The following is a 17325-nucleotide window of genomic DNA, read 5'->3' as shown; positions in this document are numbered from 1 at the left end:
GATTATTTATTTTGATGTTTTATGATCGAATGTGCACTTCCTAAGCATTTTATTGAATTTTGGGGCAGTTAGGCATTGCCTGCAGACTGGGCTCAGGTAAGATACACTAATAATGTTACTCCATGTTCTTTGTTTATTCAGAAACATTTAAACAACTTAGTAGGAAAGACATATGTTAACCTTTGGGGCTTATGTTAACATTAAGAGAAAACATCTTAGCAGTGGATATGTATGTGAAATCTTTGCACGATGTGGAGCAACATTATAATAGTGTTTCACAATCACCTGTTTCTCTGAGAAAGAAAGTGTTCAGCTGGGTGCGATGGCTCACGCCTGTAATCCCAGCATTTTGGGAGGCCGAGGCGAGTGGATCACGAGGTCAGGAGTTTGAGACCAGCCTGGTCAACATGGTGAAACCCTGTCTCTACTAAAAACACAAAAATTAGCCGGACGTGGTGGTGCGCGCCTGTTGTCCCAGCTACTCAGGAGGCTGAGGCAGGAGACTCCCTTGAACCTGGGAGGCGGAGGTTGCAGCGAGCTGAGATTGCACCACTGCATTCCAGCCTGGGAGACAGAGCAAGGCTCCATCTCAAAAAAAAAAAGAAAGTGAAGTTTTCAACTTGGTGATAAAAATTAAGATTATGATTTCCCAATTGACTTGCCCACATTCTTCATTGTCCGTTTTGGGAAATCTGTTTGAGGACTTTTGCTGTAGTTACACAAGACAGTTATGCCTTAGGGAATTTTGTCAAGATAAAATTTGTAATTGGTAAGCAAAGACTAATGTTAACAACTTGTTGTTTTCTTTTCTTTTTCTTTTTTTTTTTTTTGAGACAGGGTCTCGCTTTGTCACCCAGGCTGGAGGGCAGTGGTATGGTGGTGTGATCATAGCCAACTGCAGCCTCGAACTCTTGGGTTCAAGTGATCCTCCCACGTCAGCCTCCTGAGTAACTGGGACTATAGGTGTATATCACCATACAAGCTAAATTTTTTTTGGTTTTTAGTAGAGACAAGGCCTTACTGTGTTTCAGAGGCTGGTCTTGAACACCTGAGATCAAGTGATCCTCCTGCTTCAGCCTCCCAAAGTGCTGGGATTATAGGTGTAAGCCACCATGCCTGGATTTTTTTTTTTTTTTCTGTTTAAAATTGACCATATTGATTGATTATTCAAATAAGTCCACGTCATCTACATATGAGTCTATAGTAAAAGGCAAGTGATGTAGCATCAGAAGTAACATTTGTGTTGAAAAGATTTGGCCCCAGAGGAAGGATAATTGATAAATTAAGGGAAGTATTTGTATAAGATTTAGATATGAAATTTGAACTGGAACACTGGAACAGCAGAGGATCATAGTATCATAATTGAAGTGAAATGCTGACAGGTTCAATTTACCCTGGGTTGTTTGAATTTTTTTTTTAAGTGCTTAAGCAGAAGAAGTGATCTTAAAAGAAAATACTTCCTTTATCTTCAAATTCTGGAACTCTTCAAAAACAAAATTAAGAGCAGCTCATCTTAAACAGGTTCTTCATATGAGTTAGAGAGGTGAACTGAAATAATTTGAAAAACAAACTAGCAGAGATGACACTTAAATAATTGGAGTTGTGATTAAAAATATTGTTCTACCAAAGTTATGATTTTAGAATTGTTGTATATAAATAGTACTAGTAAGTTTTTTCCTACAAAATTACTATCTTAATCTCGAGTCTCTGTTCTTATGCAGCCTTTGAATCTACTTTCTAGTACTAATATTTAATATTTTCCTCTTTATAACCACTTATATATTTTAAGTATTTTATATTAGCATATGTTGAATTGATAGTATATTTTTATTCTTGTTATTGTTAGTCTCTTCATGCATCTTCATATGAGTGTGTTTAATCTGTCTGCCTCAGATTTTAGGATCTGAGGGGCAGAAAGCGTGGATTCTCACTTTGTCTTTTCTCACAAATTGTCTCTTCTAAACTTAAGAACAAAAACTTTGAAAAAACTTGAAATACATGCATGCTTCACAATCAGTAAAAATATTCTAGGTAACGGGTTCCTTAGTGTTGTTAGACTTTGAAGACTGTCCATTATTTGGCCCAGACTCTAATTTATCTCCATCTCCTGGTCAAGAGCTGGGCCATCTCTTTTTCCTAGTTCTCGCCAGAAGCATTCCCACTCAGGTGAATCCCCTGTGTTCCCTACACCCCTAGCAGGTGGGTTTAGCCAATTTAGTAGGTAAGACTTCTTTTTCTGTCATTGTTACCTGAATACTTCCTGTATTTCTTAGGAGAACAAAAGGAGATCCTGTGAATGTGAAGTTTCAGTTGTTTGAAGGTCAGTGTAGCAAGTAATCAAAAGGAGATTGATAACAAAGGTGGTCAGTTTGTATTAAATAAAGGAAAGAACAGTCACTGCTATAGAGCAATAAAAAATGTAATCTGTAAAATGTGGTTTGAGCATAAATACATTTTGCATGTATTTGAGTAGTTTCCATTACTGGAGAGTTCATCTCAAATGATTGCTATTGAAGTAAAGTGGAGATGACAGATGCAAAGGCAAGGTAAGTAGACTTCCAATGTCAAGATATTTTGTAACTTTAAACATAAGACAGCACTCTGAGCACTTATTTTTAGTTTTTAATGAAGAGGATATTGTTCCACGCAGTGAAGAGTAAAGGATCCACTAATCAGTGAGTTAGATTTTTTAAAACAACTTTAGTGAGATATAATTAATATACCATACAATTTGCCCATTTAAAGTGTACAATTCAAGGTTTTTATGCTCACAGGGTTGTGCAACCATCATCAAATCCAATTTCAGAACATTTTCATCTTCCTTAAAAGAAACGCTGTACCCATTAGACCCTTCACTCCCTGACCCCCACCCGCTCCAGCCCTAGTCAACCACCAATCTACTTTCTGCCTATGTAGATTTGCCTGTTCTGGATATTTCATATAAATGGAGTCATGCAGTAGGCATTTTTTTTTTTTGGTGAGTGGCTTCTTTGATTTTCGCATAATGTTTTCAAGTTTCATCTATGAAATCTGTACTTCATTTTGTTTGTATTGCTGAATAATATTCTGTTTTGTGGAGTAAGGTTAGATTTCACAAAAAGTCTTCAACCCTTTGTTTTGCCCTCTGGATATTTACATTAGCAAATCCCTAAGATGTTGTAGCTTCTGGTTGCTGATGGAACTCATTTGGCTTTGTAGTATTCCAAAGTTCTCCTAATTCAGTAGATAGTGAGGAGTTAAAAATGGCAGGAATGGTGCAGTTCTCCTCTGGAAAAACCATTCATCAAAACATGCTTTGCTTAGCCATGCTCGAGAATCAAAGAATTCTCAAAATCACAGGTGTAATCACAATTTCTGTTTTCACATTGGTTAACTGCACAGGGTTAACCTCAAATGACTGAAGAATACTTGTGTAACTAGAGCTTGTTAATAGTAGGTGTCTTTCTTTAACAAGAGTTTGTGATATCACATAATTTGAAGAATTATATATGAAATGTTACTTAAATTGACAACCCAGAAGAATTATTAATAACTATCATTTATTGAATGGGTGCTTGAAATGTGCCAGGAACTTGAGATTATTTTTAACCTCTTTGAGCTGTGCTCCATTGTCCCCAGTGGACAGAGGAAGAATCAGGGGGTTAAGTAAATTGCTTTCATTGTCTATGGTTTCATAGCTATTAAATTGCCGAGTCAGGATTTGAAACCAAGTCATCCGTTCTGCAACATTCATACACCGTACGTCGGTGATGGGCCTACAGACTGGATGCGTACTTGGGAGTAGATTTCTTTATACCTACAAACTTTATTAAAAGCTTTTTGATTGGCCGGGCGCGGTGGCTCATGCCTGTAATCCCAGCACTTTGGGAGGCCGAGGCGGGTGGATCACGACGTCAAGAGATCGAGACAATCCTGCCTAACATGGTGAAACCCCGTCTCTACTAAAAATACAAAAAAAAAAAAAAAAAAAAAAAAAAATTAGCCGGACGTGGTGGCGGGCGCCTGTAGTCCCAGCTACTCAGGAGGCTGAGGCAGGAGAATGGCGGGAACCCGGGAGGTGGAGTTTTCAGTTAGCTGAGATCGCGCCACTGCACTCCAGCCTGGGTGACAGAGCGAGACTCCGTCTCAAAAAACAAATAAACAAAAAAACCAAAACCCAAAACAAAACAAAAAAATCTTTTTGATTGAAGACACACTTTCCATTTTTAAAATTTAAATTTTTGTTTTATTTTTAAGAACAATCTCAGACAAAAAGCAGGCACAATTTCAAATTTGCACATTCTTGATTTTTCGGGAAGGATTGCAAAATAGTTGGCACATTTTAGGATCAAGTAGCTTGGGATTTTCTTCAGATTTGCAACCATGAATCTTGTTGTGGTATGAGAAAATACTGGAAAGTTACTAAGGTACTTAACAAAGCAAAGGGTTTGACAGTCATCAGAATGGCAGGATTTGACTTCGAATGCTATTTTCTGTTTATCACTCTGGCATTCTTGAATGGATTTAGTGACTCCCTGGAGGCCCAGCTTGGTAAAGGTCATATGCTTGCTGTTGACATTCTACTTCTAGGGTATAGATACCTATTCTTACTGGCGAGCGGATGTTGATCGCAGTAGTCATTACATGGGTTATATTTTTCACAGAGGCAGGGAAGGTGAGAGAAGGCAGAGAAACAAACTTAGTCATAAATGTTTTTGAATATTTGTTCATTCTGCCCTTTGGCTCCCAAAAGGGAGTACGTGTGCCTAAATGGAACAAGTTCTGCAGATTAGAGTTAGCAGGGCAACTTTCAAGTACTAGTGCTGGAGTCTACATAAGAGGAAACAGATGCAACTGAAAGATTAGACCTAAAAGCATATCTTTATCTGATTTGGAGGAAAAACCAAAGAGGGAGGTTTCCTGGGATTATGGATCCTGAGTCTACACTCCCTGAATATCTTCTTCCCTCACTCCCCTCCCCACCAGCCCCCATTGCTCCACCCTGTTTGTTTTGTTTGTTTGTTTTGGGTTTTTTTTCTGTTCTTTCTTTCTGTGCAACACTACTTTCCTATTTAGAGGTCAAACCTGAACTTGGAGACCCAAACCTGGACTTGAATTCTAGCTTCCCTATAGATTTCATAGGCTTATTGTGAAGTGTAAATGAGAATACTTATTCTCTGCAAAACAGATAGTACATAAGTGCTTGATAACTTGTTATGAATAGTTTTATTAGCGTTAGTAACATTGTGCTCTGATTACCTGAGCTAATTGCCAGGATAAGGTTTAGTAAGAAAGAGTTGATACCTGGGTGACGACATTGTCAGATAACTGAGATTACCATTGCTACTTGCAACTGAGAGTGTTGAGCTTTCAAACTAATTTTTTGTTGTTGTTGTTGGTTTTGGTTGGTTGAATTGAGGATAATTTATATCTTTCAGTTTCAAAAAAAATTTGTCAGAAGACTTAGATAACAAAATTTATAAGTTTAGAATGCATGGGTAAATGGATTTGAATAGATCAGTTTCAGTGCCATTGAAAGCTATTTGTAGATAAGGATAAGTTAAATGTATATTTTAAAAATAGTGCATCCTTTATTTCATTCCCTTCTTGTCACTCTTAGCAAAACAGCATGTAGAAATTCATATGCATGTCATCTGGGATGGATTGAGATTAAGGTTAGGGAGGCAGGGTGAACAAAGCCCTCACTGGGCTTGGAGGAATGTATGACGTAACGCTATTCATTTGCCCATTTCTCCACCACAAATACTGTTGAGTGCCAACTATAGACCTTATAATAGTCCAATGGGATGGCAAACAGTAATCAAATGAATAAATTGTGCTACGGTAAGTGGTGAGAACAGGATGCACTTGGTCCTGTGAGAATCTGTGAGGGAAAGTTCTAGAGCTGCCCTGGGGAAGCGATGCCTCAGCTGAGATCTGATGGGTGAGTGTAAGTGAGCCAACTGGAGTGACAGGAAGGGCAGAGGGAAGAATGTTCATGGCAGAAGGAAGAGCAGTTGCTAAATTCCTAGGGCAGGAAAGGGCTGGGCCCTCATGAAACGAGGGCTGAGTGACTGGAGCCAGGAAAGGTCCGACATGAGTGCCATGGAACTGGAAAGGCAGGAAGGGCAACGAGCAGCCTTTGTCCTGGAGCAGTGGAAAGCAGTTGAGGTGATTTTAAGCAGAAGGGTAACACTGTTTAGTTTGCAACTGTAAGCAGAATTTCTTGTTTCTGTGACTTTCCTAAAGTTATTGCGGGCCCTCTTTGAGAAAACATTGTTACACAGATATAGATCAGCGTAGGTATTTAGATAACCTCAGTTAAAACTGTCTTTTTAAAAATGTCAATTGGCTGGGTGCAGTGGCTCATGCCTGTAATTCCAACACTTTGGGAGGCCGAGGTGGGTGGATCACTTGAGGTCAGGAGTTTCAGACCAGCCTGGCCAACATGGCGAAACCACATCTCTACTAAAAATACAAAAATTAGCCAAGTGTGGAGGTGTACGCCTGTAGTCCCTGCTACTCAGGAGGCTGAGGCACCAGAATAGCTTGAATCCAGGAGGTGGAGGTTGCAGTGAGCTGAGATTACACCACTGCACTCCAGCGTGGGCAACAGAGCAACATTCTGTCTCAAAAAAAAAAAAAAAAAAAAAAAGTGAATATACAATAAAATGAGAATTTATGCTTTTTGTAAGGGACGCCACTTTTGTGCACTTCTTAGTTATCGTCTCTCAGAGACCATTTCTCTCTGGGGGAAAGGTCTGATAACTGTAGTATGGGAAGTTCTTCTCTTACAGGGACTACTGAGTGATGGGGTTGTTGAAACCCTGAAACTAGGTTATTGCTTTGTCATGGTAACTCCATAATACCATGGTGTGGTAGTTGAGAAGCTTGCCACAAATCTGTATCAGAAAGAATGCTTTGTTTTATTTGTTGATTTTTGTCTAGCGAAACAATGCATTCGCCCTATCTCTACCTGGCAATTCCAGGAAAACTATCCAGTTTCTGGAAAGTTATCTTTGCCACCATTTCGTGAAGTTATTTCCATTTAAATAATCTAGTCATTGTGGAAGAGAGGAAGGGCTAGGCAGTTTAAGAACTTGAACAATTGGTGCCTCTCAAGAGTATTACATTGGGAAACAGTATAGCTAACAAACAGATTGGCTTTTGAGTCAGCAGGTGAGCTGTGCCACTAAGCTGGTTGACCTTAGGCAAAAATTGTTAACCTCTGAGCATAACTTCTTTCATTTTTTAGGGGGATGATACTTTTCAGGATTATTATGATAATTAAATGATATGTAAATGAGGTTCTAGTATAGTCCTTACTATATTTTTATGGATATTAAGTAACATATATTTAAAAGCATCATTTGTTTGTACAGATTACTCTTATTGGATGAAAAGGGATGGTTGAAACTAAGAAATAATTGTAGTTCACTCAGCAGGCATACAGTTGAAAATCTAAAATTATGAACAGATCAATTAGGAGATGACTAGTGTTACTGCATAAAAATTCCTTGCTTGGTGAAAAGATTTACTAAGCTGTTCCTTTACATATAGATCCCCTTTGTGAGTGAATCTAACATAGGAAGGACTTTAAAAAATTTGTACAACTTTTCAGTTACATTTGTAAAAACTTTAGAGTTATCTTTAAGTCTTCACCACATACAGCCTTTTAGGAAATCTCATTGACTCTGAACTTCAAAATATCCAGAATCCAGTGAGTTCTAAGCCACCACAGACTCTTGTCCCTCTAATGACAAGTTTCCTATCTCTCTGCTTCCACCTTGGCTCTCCTGCAGTTGATTCTCACACAGCAGCCACAGTGATCCTTGACAAGCTTTGGTCAGATTATGTGATGCTCTGCCTAGATCTCTCTAGTGGCTTCTCATCCACTCAGATTAAAACTCATTATTTGTCTCGTGGCTTTGAACAAAGGTTATTTTATTTTATCCTATTTTATATTTATGTTTATTTTTATTTTTTGAAGCTGAGTCCTGCTGTGTCGCCCAGGCCGGAGGGCTGTGGTGGTATCTCGGCTCACTGCAGCCTCCGCCTCTCAGGTTCAAGCGATTCTCCTGCCTCAGCCCCCACAAGTAGCTGGGAGTACAGGCAAGTGCCACCACACCCTGATAGTTTTTTTGTATTTTTTATTAGAGACGGGGTTTCACCATGCTGACCAGGCTGGTTTTGAACTCCTGACCTCACGTGATCCACCTGCCTCAGCCTCCCAAAGTGCTGAGATTACAGGTGTGAGCCACTGCACCCAGCCTGAACAAGGTTTTAAACCCCCCGCTTCCTTCTTCCATTGACCTCTGACCTCATCTCCACTACTCTTACTCCGTTCCACCCACATACACCTCTTGCTGTTCCTTGAACAGCCTTGGCATTGTTGCCTTGGGGCCTTTGCTTTTTCCTCTTAAGGAATGCTCTTCCCCCAGATATCCATGTGACTGACTCTTCTTACTCTCCTTCAAGTCTGCAGAAATATCACCTTGTCAATGGGACCGCCCCTCCTACCTATAAACTCACAGTCCTTTCTCCCCCACCCCCACTCCTATCCATTACCCTGCCCCAATTTTCCTTTTTGTCATAGCGCTTGTCACCATCTCCCTTACTGTATACTTTGCTCATTTATGATGTTTCTGTTAGAATGTGAGCAATGTGAAGGTAAGGATCTTTGTCTTTTTTGAATCTCAAGCACCTAGAACAATGTCTGTACATAGTAAATGCCAATGTACATTTGTTGAATTAATGAAAATATCTGTTAAGTAAGGTATTCCTCTCTCTCTCTCTCTATATATATATTTTTTTCTGAGACAGTGTCTTGCTATATTGCCCAGGCTGGCCTCAAACTCTTGGGCTCAAGCAATCCTCCTTCCTCAGCCTCCTGAGTTGCTGGGATTATAGGCTTGTGTCCCAGCTGTGTCTGGCTTCCAGTCTTTTTAAGATTAAGGGATAATGATTTCTGTGAATTATCTTCTGTTTTTACATTCTCTTATCAGCTACAAATCTAACAAATATTAGCGGTTTCCCAACCTCTAAAAATGAAATTATTTAATCTAAAAATATAGAGTAACCTCAGAAAGAAGTTCTCCTAATACAGACTCTGGAACTAGATTACCGACTTTTGAATCCCAGCTCAGCTAGTTACAGTGTTATCACCTTAATCTCTGTGCGCCTCAGTTTCCGCATCTGTAAAATTGGGATAATTATAGATTGGAAATATTGATTAAATGGGGCTGAACTGATTTAATGGGTGTGGAATACTTAGACTACTGAGAGCATTACCTGACATTTCAGTAGTAAATACTATAGAAATGATAGCAGATATTATCTGATGGGATGATTCTGACTTTATCCACATGCATCTTTTCCCGACTTTCCCTCCAATTTCTAAAGACACTGCATATTTCCTTCTAGATGAGTATCAAAATCGTCAATTTTAGTATCTCTAAAATTTAGCTTTTCTACTATCTCCAGCCTGTTCTGGACTTCCTTATTTTTACTAATTATGTCATCGTCTTGCTAGTCATGTAGCTCCAAATCAGAGATGGCAAATTCTGATGCCTCAGGCAGGTAAAGTAAAATGAGTGACGTGGACCAGGTGTAATGCATGTCAAGACACTGTCCAGGTAACCAGGCATGGTCTCTAGTAGCACCCTTGAGCAGCACTGGCACAGTCCTCTCAGATTTTCACCAGCAACCCAAATCTAGATTTTCACATAGAAAGTTTCTTAATTGTTTAGAGTTGATGCAAATTTCCCAGGTTTACTCTATGGACCAAATAAATTATGTCAGTGGACAGATGCATCAAGTGGCCAGTTTGCTCCCTCATCGCTCAGATTCTTTAAGTCTTCGAATCATGCTTTCCTTGGCGCATCTAGGTAGGAAATTGCCAAATCTTGCTGAATCTACCACTACAGTCTCTCTTGCATCCATACTTTCCTCTATGTTCTCCTAATACATTGCCTCCCTACCAAATCTTACACTCACTCTGGTGCAAGTTTAATCTACCAGTGAAACCTCCAATCAAGTTACCCCTTCCTTATACCTTAGGCAAACATGTCAGAAGTTTCATAAAGTCTATGCAAATATCAGGCTCCTTGGCCCTTTTGATCTTGGCCTTGTGTCTGTTTCTGATGTCATCTCCTTTGCACCCTTCCTTGGATGCATCCTAAATGACGTCCTGTGTCCCAGACGTGCCTGTGCTTTCCTGCGTCTTGCAGCCTCCAAGGCCTTGCTTGTGCAGAGGCATTTAGTAGGTTTTGGTGGTTGTTGCATGTTGGCCTCACTCTGCCTGAGGTGCTCTTTCTCATATTCCACATTCTTCCTGTTTGTGAAATTCTACTCATGTTCCAGAGTGTCAGTTGTGACTTTTTGTGTTGAGAGCTTTCTAGATGGTAGTGATTGTGCACTTTTGGCACTCTAATGGTATTTCTTGTATTCATTCTGGTGGGCTTTTTCACAGTTTACCTTATTAGTATGTATATGTGTGCATGTATCACTTCATTTGCTCAAAAGTGTATTTGCACTATAATATTTCATGAGTGAATTCTTTTTTCCTTGAGGTTCTGGTGTACTTCAGTTGGGAGTTGGGTGTTTTGCTTTAGTTTTCTATTTTTTGTTCTACTTTGCAAAATAATTTGTAAACTATTTTTTCTCTTTCTTCTGAAACCTCAAGTGCTACACATCTAAAAATGCTAGATTGAAAATAAACCAAGGCTGGTTAGACAAAGCTGGTTACAGAGTTATGATAGCAGGGCTGTCATACTAGTTTGAAAGTGTATAATGCACTGAGACTAAAAAGATGTCCTTGAATAGTATTGGTAACAAGCTAACCTTTCTTCCTCTGTGGTATCAGGAAATTACAGGGAGTTACAGGGAACTGAACACTCTGCCACATTTAATAAACATTAAATATAAACTTGTTTGCATATTTATTATTCATTCCCAAATCTTTACAAAATTGTCGTGAATAGATTTTCCTTTAGTAAGAAAGATTTATCCAATTAGAGTTTTAGTAAAACCTTGCTAATTGGTAAGACTAATTTGTGAAAAATTAAATTCTAGGGTATGTTGACCAAAATGTAGTTTTTAATTTTGAAAATGTGATAAAATAAGTCCATACTTTCTGGAACCACCATTCTTTTTGGATTGTTGAAGACTCTGAACCAAATTCCCTGGAAAATCTCTTTGACAGTAAATACATTGAATAGTATGTGTATAGAACCAGAAACTGCTATAAAGTTAATCATAGAGCATTGAGTATATAGTTTATTTGCTTCATGGAAATAAATGAATACTACAGTTGGTTGACAATTTTTGCACAAGTTTAGTCAGCCATTTTGTGAAAAAACTTGAGAAAATGAAAAAAATCAGGAGGCAGAAGAGAATCATGATAGAATAGCAGAACTGGAAGGGATGTTAGCAACCTCTTCACTTCAATTATTAGGGAAATACATGCTGGAAAAGGTAATGACTTGCCCAAGATTATGCATCCAGTTAGAGAACGGCCAGACCAGACAGTTCAGTGGCAAAGGGCAGAAGTGGTGGATGCATCTGTGGTAGACTGATTAAAAGCAATGATAGCAGCGATGAGCAGCAGGCTCTGACAGCAAAGTGGAAGAGATTTGTCTGGGTTGAATTAGAGGAAAGTGGCGAGGAGGAAAAGCAGAGGTGATTAGTGGTAGTAATGAGGATGCTGGCAGAACTGGACTTCATCACACATTCCCGAAACTGGTATGAGGCAAGAAACAGTCCTCTCAATACAAAAGCCTAAACTCTTTTTTTTAATTATTATTTTATTATTCCTTTTTTTGAGATGGAGTCTCGCTCTTTTGCCAGGCTGGAGTGGGCCGAGACTGCGCCACTGCAACCTCCGCTTCCTGGGTTCAAGCAATTCTCCTGCCTTAGCCTCCCAAGTAGCTGGGATTACAGGCATGCACCACCATGCTCAGCTAATTTTCATATTTTTAGTAGAGATGGGGTTTCACCATGTTGGCCAGGCTGCTCTTGAACTCTTGACCTCATGATCTGCCTGCCTCGGCCTCCCAAAGTGCTGGGATTACAGGCATAAGCCACTGCATCCGGTTGAGCCTAAATTCTTAAAGAAATGACATGTACATTTGTAGCCCTTGAGGACACCATTATGCCATGCTCTTGGTACACCCTACATAGATGTTAAGACCGGGAGGCACTTGTTCATTGTATATAGTGGTGCAAGCTAAGTTAGTTGATCCAATATCTCCTACCCAGAGTCTCAGCTGTGCTTATACCCCAGACTACTGATTATGTTGATGATACTTAATTGCCAAGGAAATACTGCATTTAGTATATGTTCCTCAAGGTGGCCAAAAAAGAATATAGTATTTTTTAGAAATTTAAATACCAGTGTGAAAAAATCCTTTAATATTCCTAGTCTGGAGAAAACTTCTTCTTCAGATTGATTTTACTCTAATGACTGGCATTAACTGCTCAACACCAAGCTAACTTCCAGGAGGAATATTGCCAGCTTTGCTTTACTGATAGCTGAGACTGCAGTCCTGTAGAAGCAGTACTCATACAGTAGACATGCTCCCCTGATCTTACACATCCAATCTTATAATTTTGCTGTGGAACAGGAAGCTACTGCTTATCTGTGTGTTCCAATGCCTATCACTGCCTGTCATGTGGAAGGAAGCGATGATCTCCTTATAGATAATGTGAAAAAAAAAAAAAGCCACCTTGGGCTAGACAGCAACATTCACACATTCTGAATTAGAGCAGGCTGATTTAATAAAATGTTACCGTAATGGTGACATTTTAATTACAAAGCCCTTTTCAAGTATCTTGAATTATTTCCATAACAACCCTATGAGGCAGGTTAGGGTTGGTTTTGTTGTTTCCATGTAATATACCAAGACCAGATGGAGATGCAGTGACTGGTATAAGGGTTACACAGATAGTGAAGTAGCAGAAGAAGTTGAATCTAGGTTTTCTGACTAGACTCCATGTTCTTTCTAATTTACTGCCAAGGCTGCTGAATAAGGGTGATTTTAAGGCCATTTGGAATACTTGCACATGAGCTTATAAGTGGATACTTTCTCAAATGTTGCTTGAAAGTGCAAGGTTGGCCAGGTGTGGTGGCTCATGCCTGTAATCCCAGTACTTTGGGAAGCTGAGGTGGGAGGATTGCTTGAGCCCAGGATTTTGAGATCAGCCAGGGCACAAAAAAAGAAAAGAAAAGAAAAAAAAAATTAGCCGGGCATGGTGATATGTGTCTGTAGTCCCAGTTACTCAGCTGGCTGAGGTGGGAGGATTGTTTGAGCACAGGAGGTTGAGGGTGCAGTAAGCCGTGACTGCACCACTGCACTCCAGCCTGGGTAACAGAGCATGATCCTGTCTCAAAAAAGAAAAATAAAAGCTAAAGGTCTGTTTATATCATGGCAGTATTCAAACTCATCTGGATCATATGAATCAGTCCAGTGTGCTTGTTAACATTATATTCTAGGGCTTTACTACAGACCTATAGGAAAAAAAAATCTGTAAGAAAAAAGCATGGGACCATGTATTTTTAACAAATAAGATGATTCTTAAGGTCATGCATTTTGGGGGCCACGCGCAGTGGCTGACACCTGTAACCTTAGCACTTTGGGTGGCCGAGGTGGGCAGATCATTTGAGGTCAAGAAGTTCTAGACCGGCCTGGCCTGGTCTAGTAGAGATGGTGAAACCCTATCTCTACTGAAAATACAAAAATTAGCCTGGAGTGGTGGCATGTATCTGTAATCCCAGCCACTTGTGAGGCCGAAGCAGGAGAATCGCTTGAGCCTGGGAGACAGAGTGAGACTCTCTCAAAAGATCAAGCATTTTGGGAAACACTGGACTAGCCCTAGAAAAAACAGTGGATTATCCATGCAGGCTTTTTAACCAACTATCTTCTCGATACCAGGGCTTGGTTTGTAATAGTGAGCCACCGCGCCCGGCCCAGATGGCTTTTTAAAAATTATCTTTATTGGCCAGGCACGGTGGCTCGCACCTGTAATCCCAGCACTTTCGGAGGCCGAGGCAGGTGGATCACTTGAGGTCAGGAGTTTGAGACCAACCTGACCAACACGGTGAAAACTGGTCTCTACTAAAAATATAAAATTAACTGGACGTGGTGGTGCACGTCTGTAGTCCCAGCTACTTGGGAGGCTGAGGCAGGAGAATCACTTGAAACTGGGAGGCAGAGGTTGCAATGAGTCGAGATTGCACCATTGCACTCCAGCCTGGGCAACAAGAGTGAAACTTTGTCTCAAAATAAAAAAGTTAGCTTTATTATGAAATTAATATAAATGATATCTTTTAATGATGATTCTTAAAGAGGCAATAGACTAAAGAGGATGTTCTAATTAGTCTTCTTTTTTTTTTTTTTTAAAGTCCTTTAAATGATGAGGAAGGAGGAAAATGGGTTTAGGTTCTACCAGAAGAAATTTAGATTTTAATTGGCTATCTGGATGACCTTTGTAGTAATTCAACAGTCGGATTGGGTCATTCCTTTGGCAGATAAATAAATAAATATATTTCTAACTTTTATTTTAAGTTCAGGGGTACAAGTGCACATTTGTTACAAAGGAAAATTTGTGTCATGGAATTTTGTTTTATATATTATTTCATCACTGAGGTATTAAGCCTAGTACCCATTATTTTTCCTGATCCTCTCCCTCCTCCCACCTTCCACCCTCCAAAAGGCCCATGTGTGTGTTGTTTTCCTCTGTGTGTCCATGTTCTCATCATTTATTATAGTTCCCACTTAAAAGTGAGAACGTGTGGTATTTGGTTTTCTGTTCCTGTATTAGTTTGTTAAAGATAATAGCCTCTAGCTCCATCCATGTTCCTGCAAAGGACATGATCTTGTTCTTTTTTATGGAGCAGATAAATATTCATTGTGTGGTGATTATATGCTAGGCCCTGTGCTAGGTATGAGAATATAGTGGTGAGCAAGAAAGCTATGGTCTCAAAGGTCTGATATGCAGAATCTACAAGCAAGTTAAACAAATTTATAAGAAAAAAAAAAAAAAAACCCATCAAAAAGTGGGCAAAGGATATGAACAGACACTTCTCAAAAACATTTATACGGCCAACAAACATATGAAAAAAGCTCAACATCGTTGATCTTTAGAGAAATGCAAAACCACAATGGAATATCATCTCATGCCAGCCAGAACGGCGATTATTAAAAAGTCAAGAAACAATAGATGCTGGCGAGGCTGTGGAGAAATAGGAACACTTTTACACGTTTAGTGGGACTCTAAATTAGTTCAACTGTTGTGGAAGACAGTGTGGCAATTCCTCGAGGATCTAGAACCAGAAATACCATTTGAGCAATCCCATTACTGGGTATATACCCAAAGGAATAGAAATCATTCTACTATAAAGACACATGGACACATATGTTGATTGCAGCACTATTTACAATAGCAAAGACATGGAACCAACTCAAATGCCCATCAATGATAGACTGGATAAAGAAAATGTGGTACATATACACCATGGAATACTATGCAGCCAAAAAAGGAATGAGATCATGTCCTTTACAGGGACGTGGATGAAACTGGAAGTCATCATCCTCAGCAAACTAACACAGGAACAGAGGACTAAACACCATATGTTCTCACCCATAAATGAAAGTTGAACAATGAGAACACATGGACACAGAGAGGGGAGCAACACACACCAGGACTTGTTGGGGGGTGGGAGGCAAGGGAGAGGGAAAACATTAGGACAAATAGCTAATGCACGTGGGGCTTAAAACCTAGATGATGGGTTGATAGGTACAGCAAACTACCATGGCACATATATATTTATGTAACAAACTTTCACATTCTGCACACATATCCCAGAACTTGAAGTAAAACAAACAAACAAAAAAAGAAAGCCATGGTCTCTATCTCTGCTGGTCTGACAGAAGCCACAGACATTATATAAGCAGGTCCATAAAGTGTTAATAGGAGCCGGCTATGGGGGCACTAACCTAGTTCAGGGGCTTAAGGAAGGTTTTCTGGAAGAAGCAACATTTAATCCAATATGTGGAAGAAAAGTAGATGATGATGATGTTCATAATGGTAATAAGACATAATGTTTATTAAAAAGCTTACCATGTTCCAGGTACTTTTCTAAATATCTTAATTGACTCATTTAGTCTGCATGTAATTTAATAAGATAGATCCTATTAATATCCCTGTTTTAGGAAAAGAGAGCTAAAATATAGAGCGGTCAAGCAGTTTTCCCAAAGTCACACAGTAAGTGGAGGAGCACCTGGGCTTTGAACTGAAGTCTGTCTCCTCAATTTCCTCTCTTAGCCACTATGCTAAATGGCATTGATAAATTAGAGATGGGCAGGTGAGGGGTGTTGGAGGACAGGGGACTATTTCAAGCAGTGAGAACACCTTGGGTGAAGACCTTGAGGAAACAGAACATTTCAGGAAGCTTTTCTAAAAGAAGGTTGGGAGAGCTGGGGCTGAGAATCCTGAGAGGAGAGAGGCAAGAGATAAGACTAGAGAAATGTAGGCAGGGGGCCAGATCCTACAGGCCCTTGAATCTACAGTAAGAGTTTGTTTATCCTAAGGACAGTGGGAAGTTGTTGAAAGATTTTAAGCAGTAGAGTGTCATGATCAAGTTTGTACTTAGGACAGTTTACTCTGGCATTTTGGAGAATGGATGTGGAGGCAGCAGCTCAGGAGGTGGGGAGACCAGCAGGAGACTGGTGATGGTAAACCAGGCATTGGGTGGTGGTGGCTTGGATTAAGGAAACTGAGACAGGGACTGGGAGAGGGAGTCAGACAAGAAAGAGATAGGAGGTAAAGTCATGGGCCCTTGTCATAAACTTATGGTTGTGAGGCTTAGGGAGACAGCAGAGTCCAAAAGGACTGTGAGGTGTCTGAGCTCTGGGCACTGACATAAACAGCAAGAGAAGGAGCAGACTTTGGGAAAAAATAATGAGGTTGATTTCTGACAGGTTCTATGTGGATATCAGTCTTACTGTAGATTCGCACCAAGCTGAGCCTAAGTCCTTTGGTGTAGCCATCATTTAAGTTGTTCTAAATTATATGCTATATTTTATAGTCTATAGAAAAGTTTGGTGCCTCAGCATGTAATAGTTTAGGAAAAGGAAAATGTTATTTTTTAATAAGTTGAGTGTATTCCATGTAGCACATATTGCTGTAGTTGGGTCAATCAGTTTGCTTTTTTCTCTTTGGGCAGGAGGTATAGTGGAAAAAACGGGTACAGGATTATCACAGGACCTGAGTTCATATCTTACCTTCCCACCTTTGGCACTTATTAGTGTGGAATCTTCAATCAGCTATTCTGTTTTTTTCCATCTG

General features: G+C 39.7%; 1 protein-coding gene across 1 annotated transcript in view; it reads left to right on the top strand.

Annotated features, from left to right (window-relative positions):
- The window catches only part of HSD17B12 (hydroxysteroid 17-beta dehydrogenase 12), a 167666-nt gene that overhangs the window by 1267 nt on the left and 149074 nt on the right, over positions 1-17325 (top strand). The gene's annotated exons all lie outside the window — the stretch shown is intronic.

The sequence above is a fragment of the Macaca mulatta genome, chromosome 14 (genome assembly GCF_049350105.2).
Source record: "Macaca mulatta isolate MMU2019108-1 chromosome 14, T2T-MMU8v2.0, whole genome shotgun sequence".
Taxonomy (NCBI): domain Eukaryota; kingdom Metazoa; phylum Chordata; class Mammalia; order Primates; family Cercopithecidae; genus Macaca; species Macaca mulatta.
This window is presented reverse-complemented; position numbering and strand designations above follow the sequence as displayed.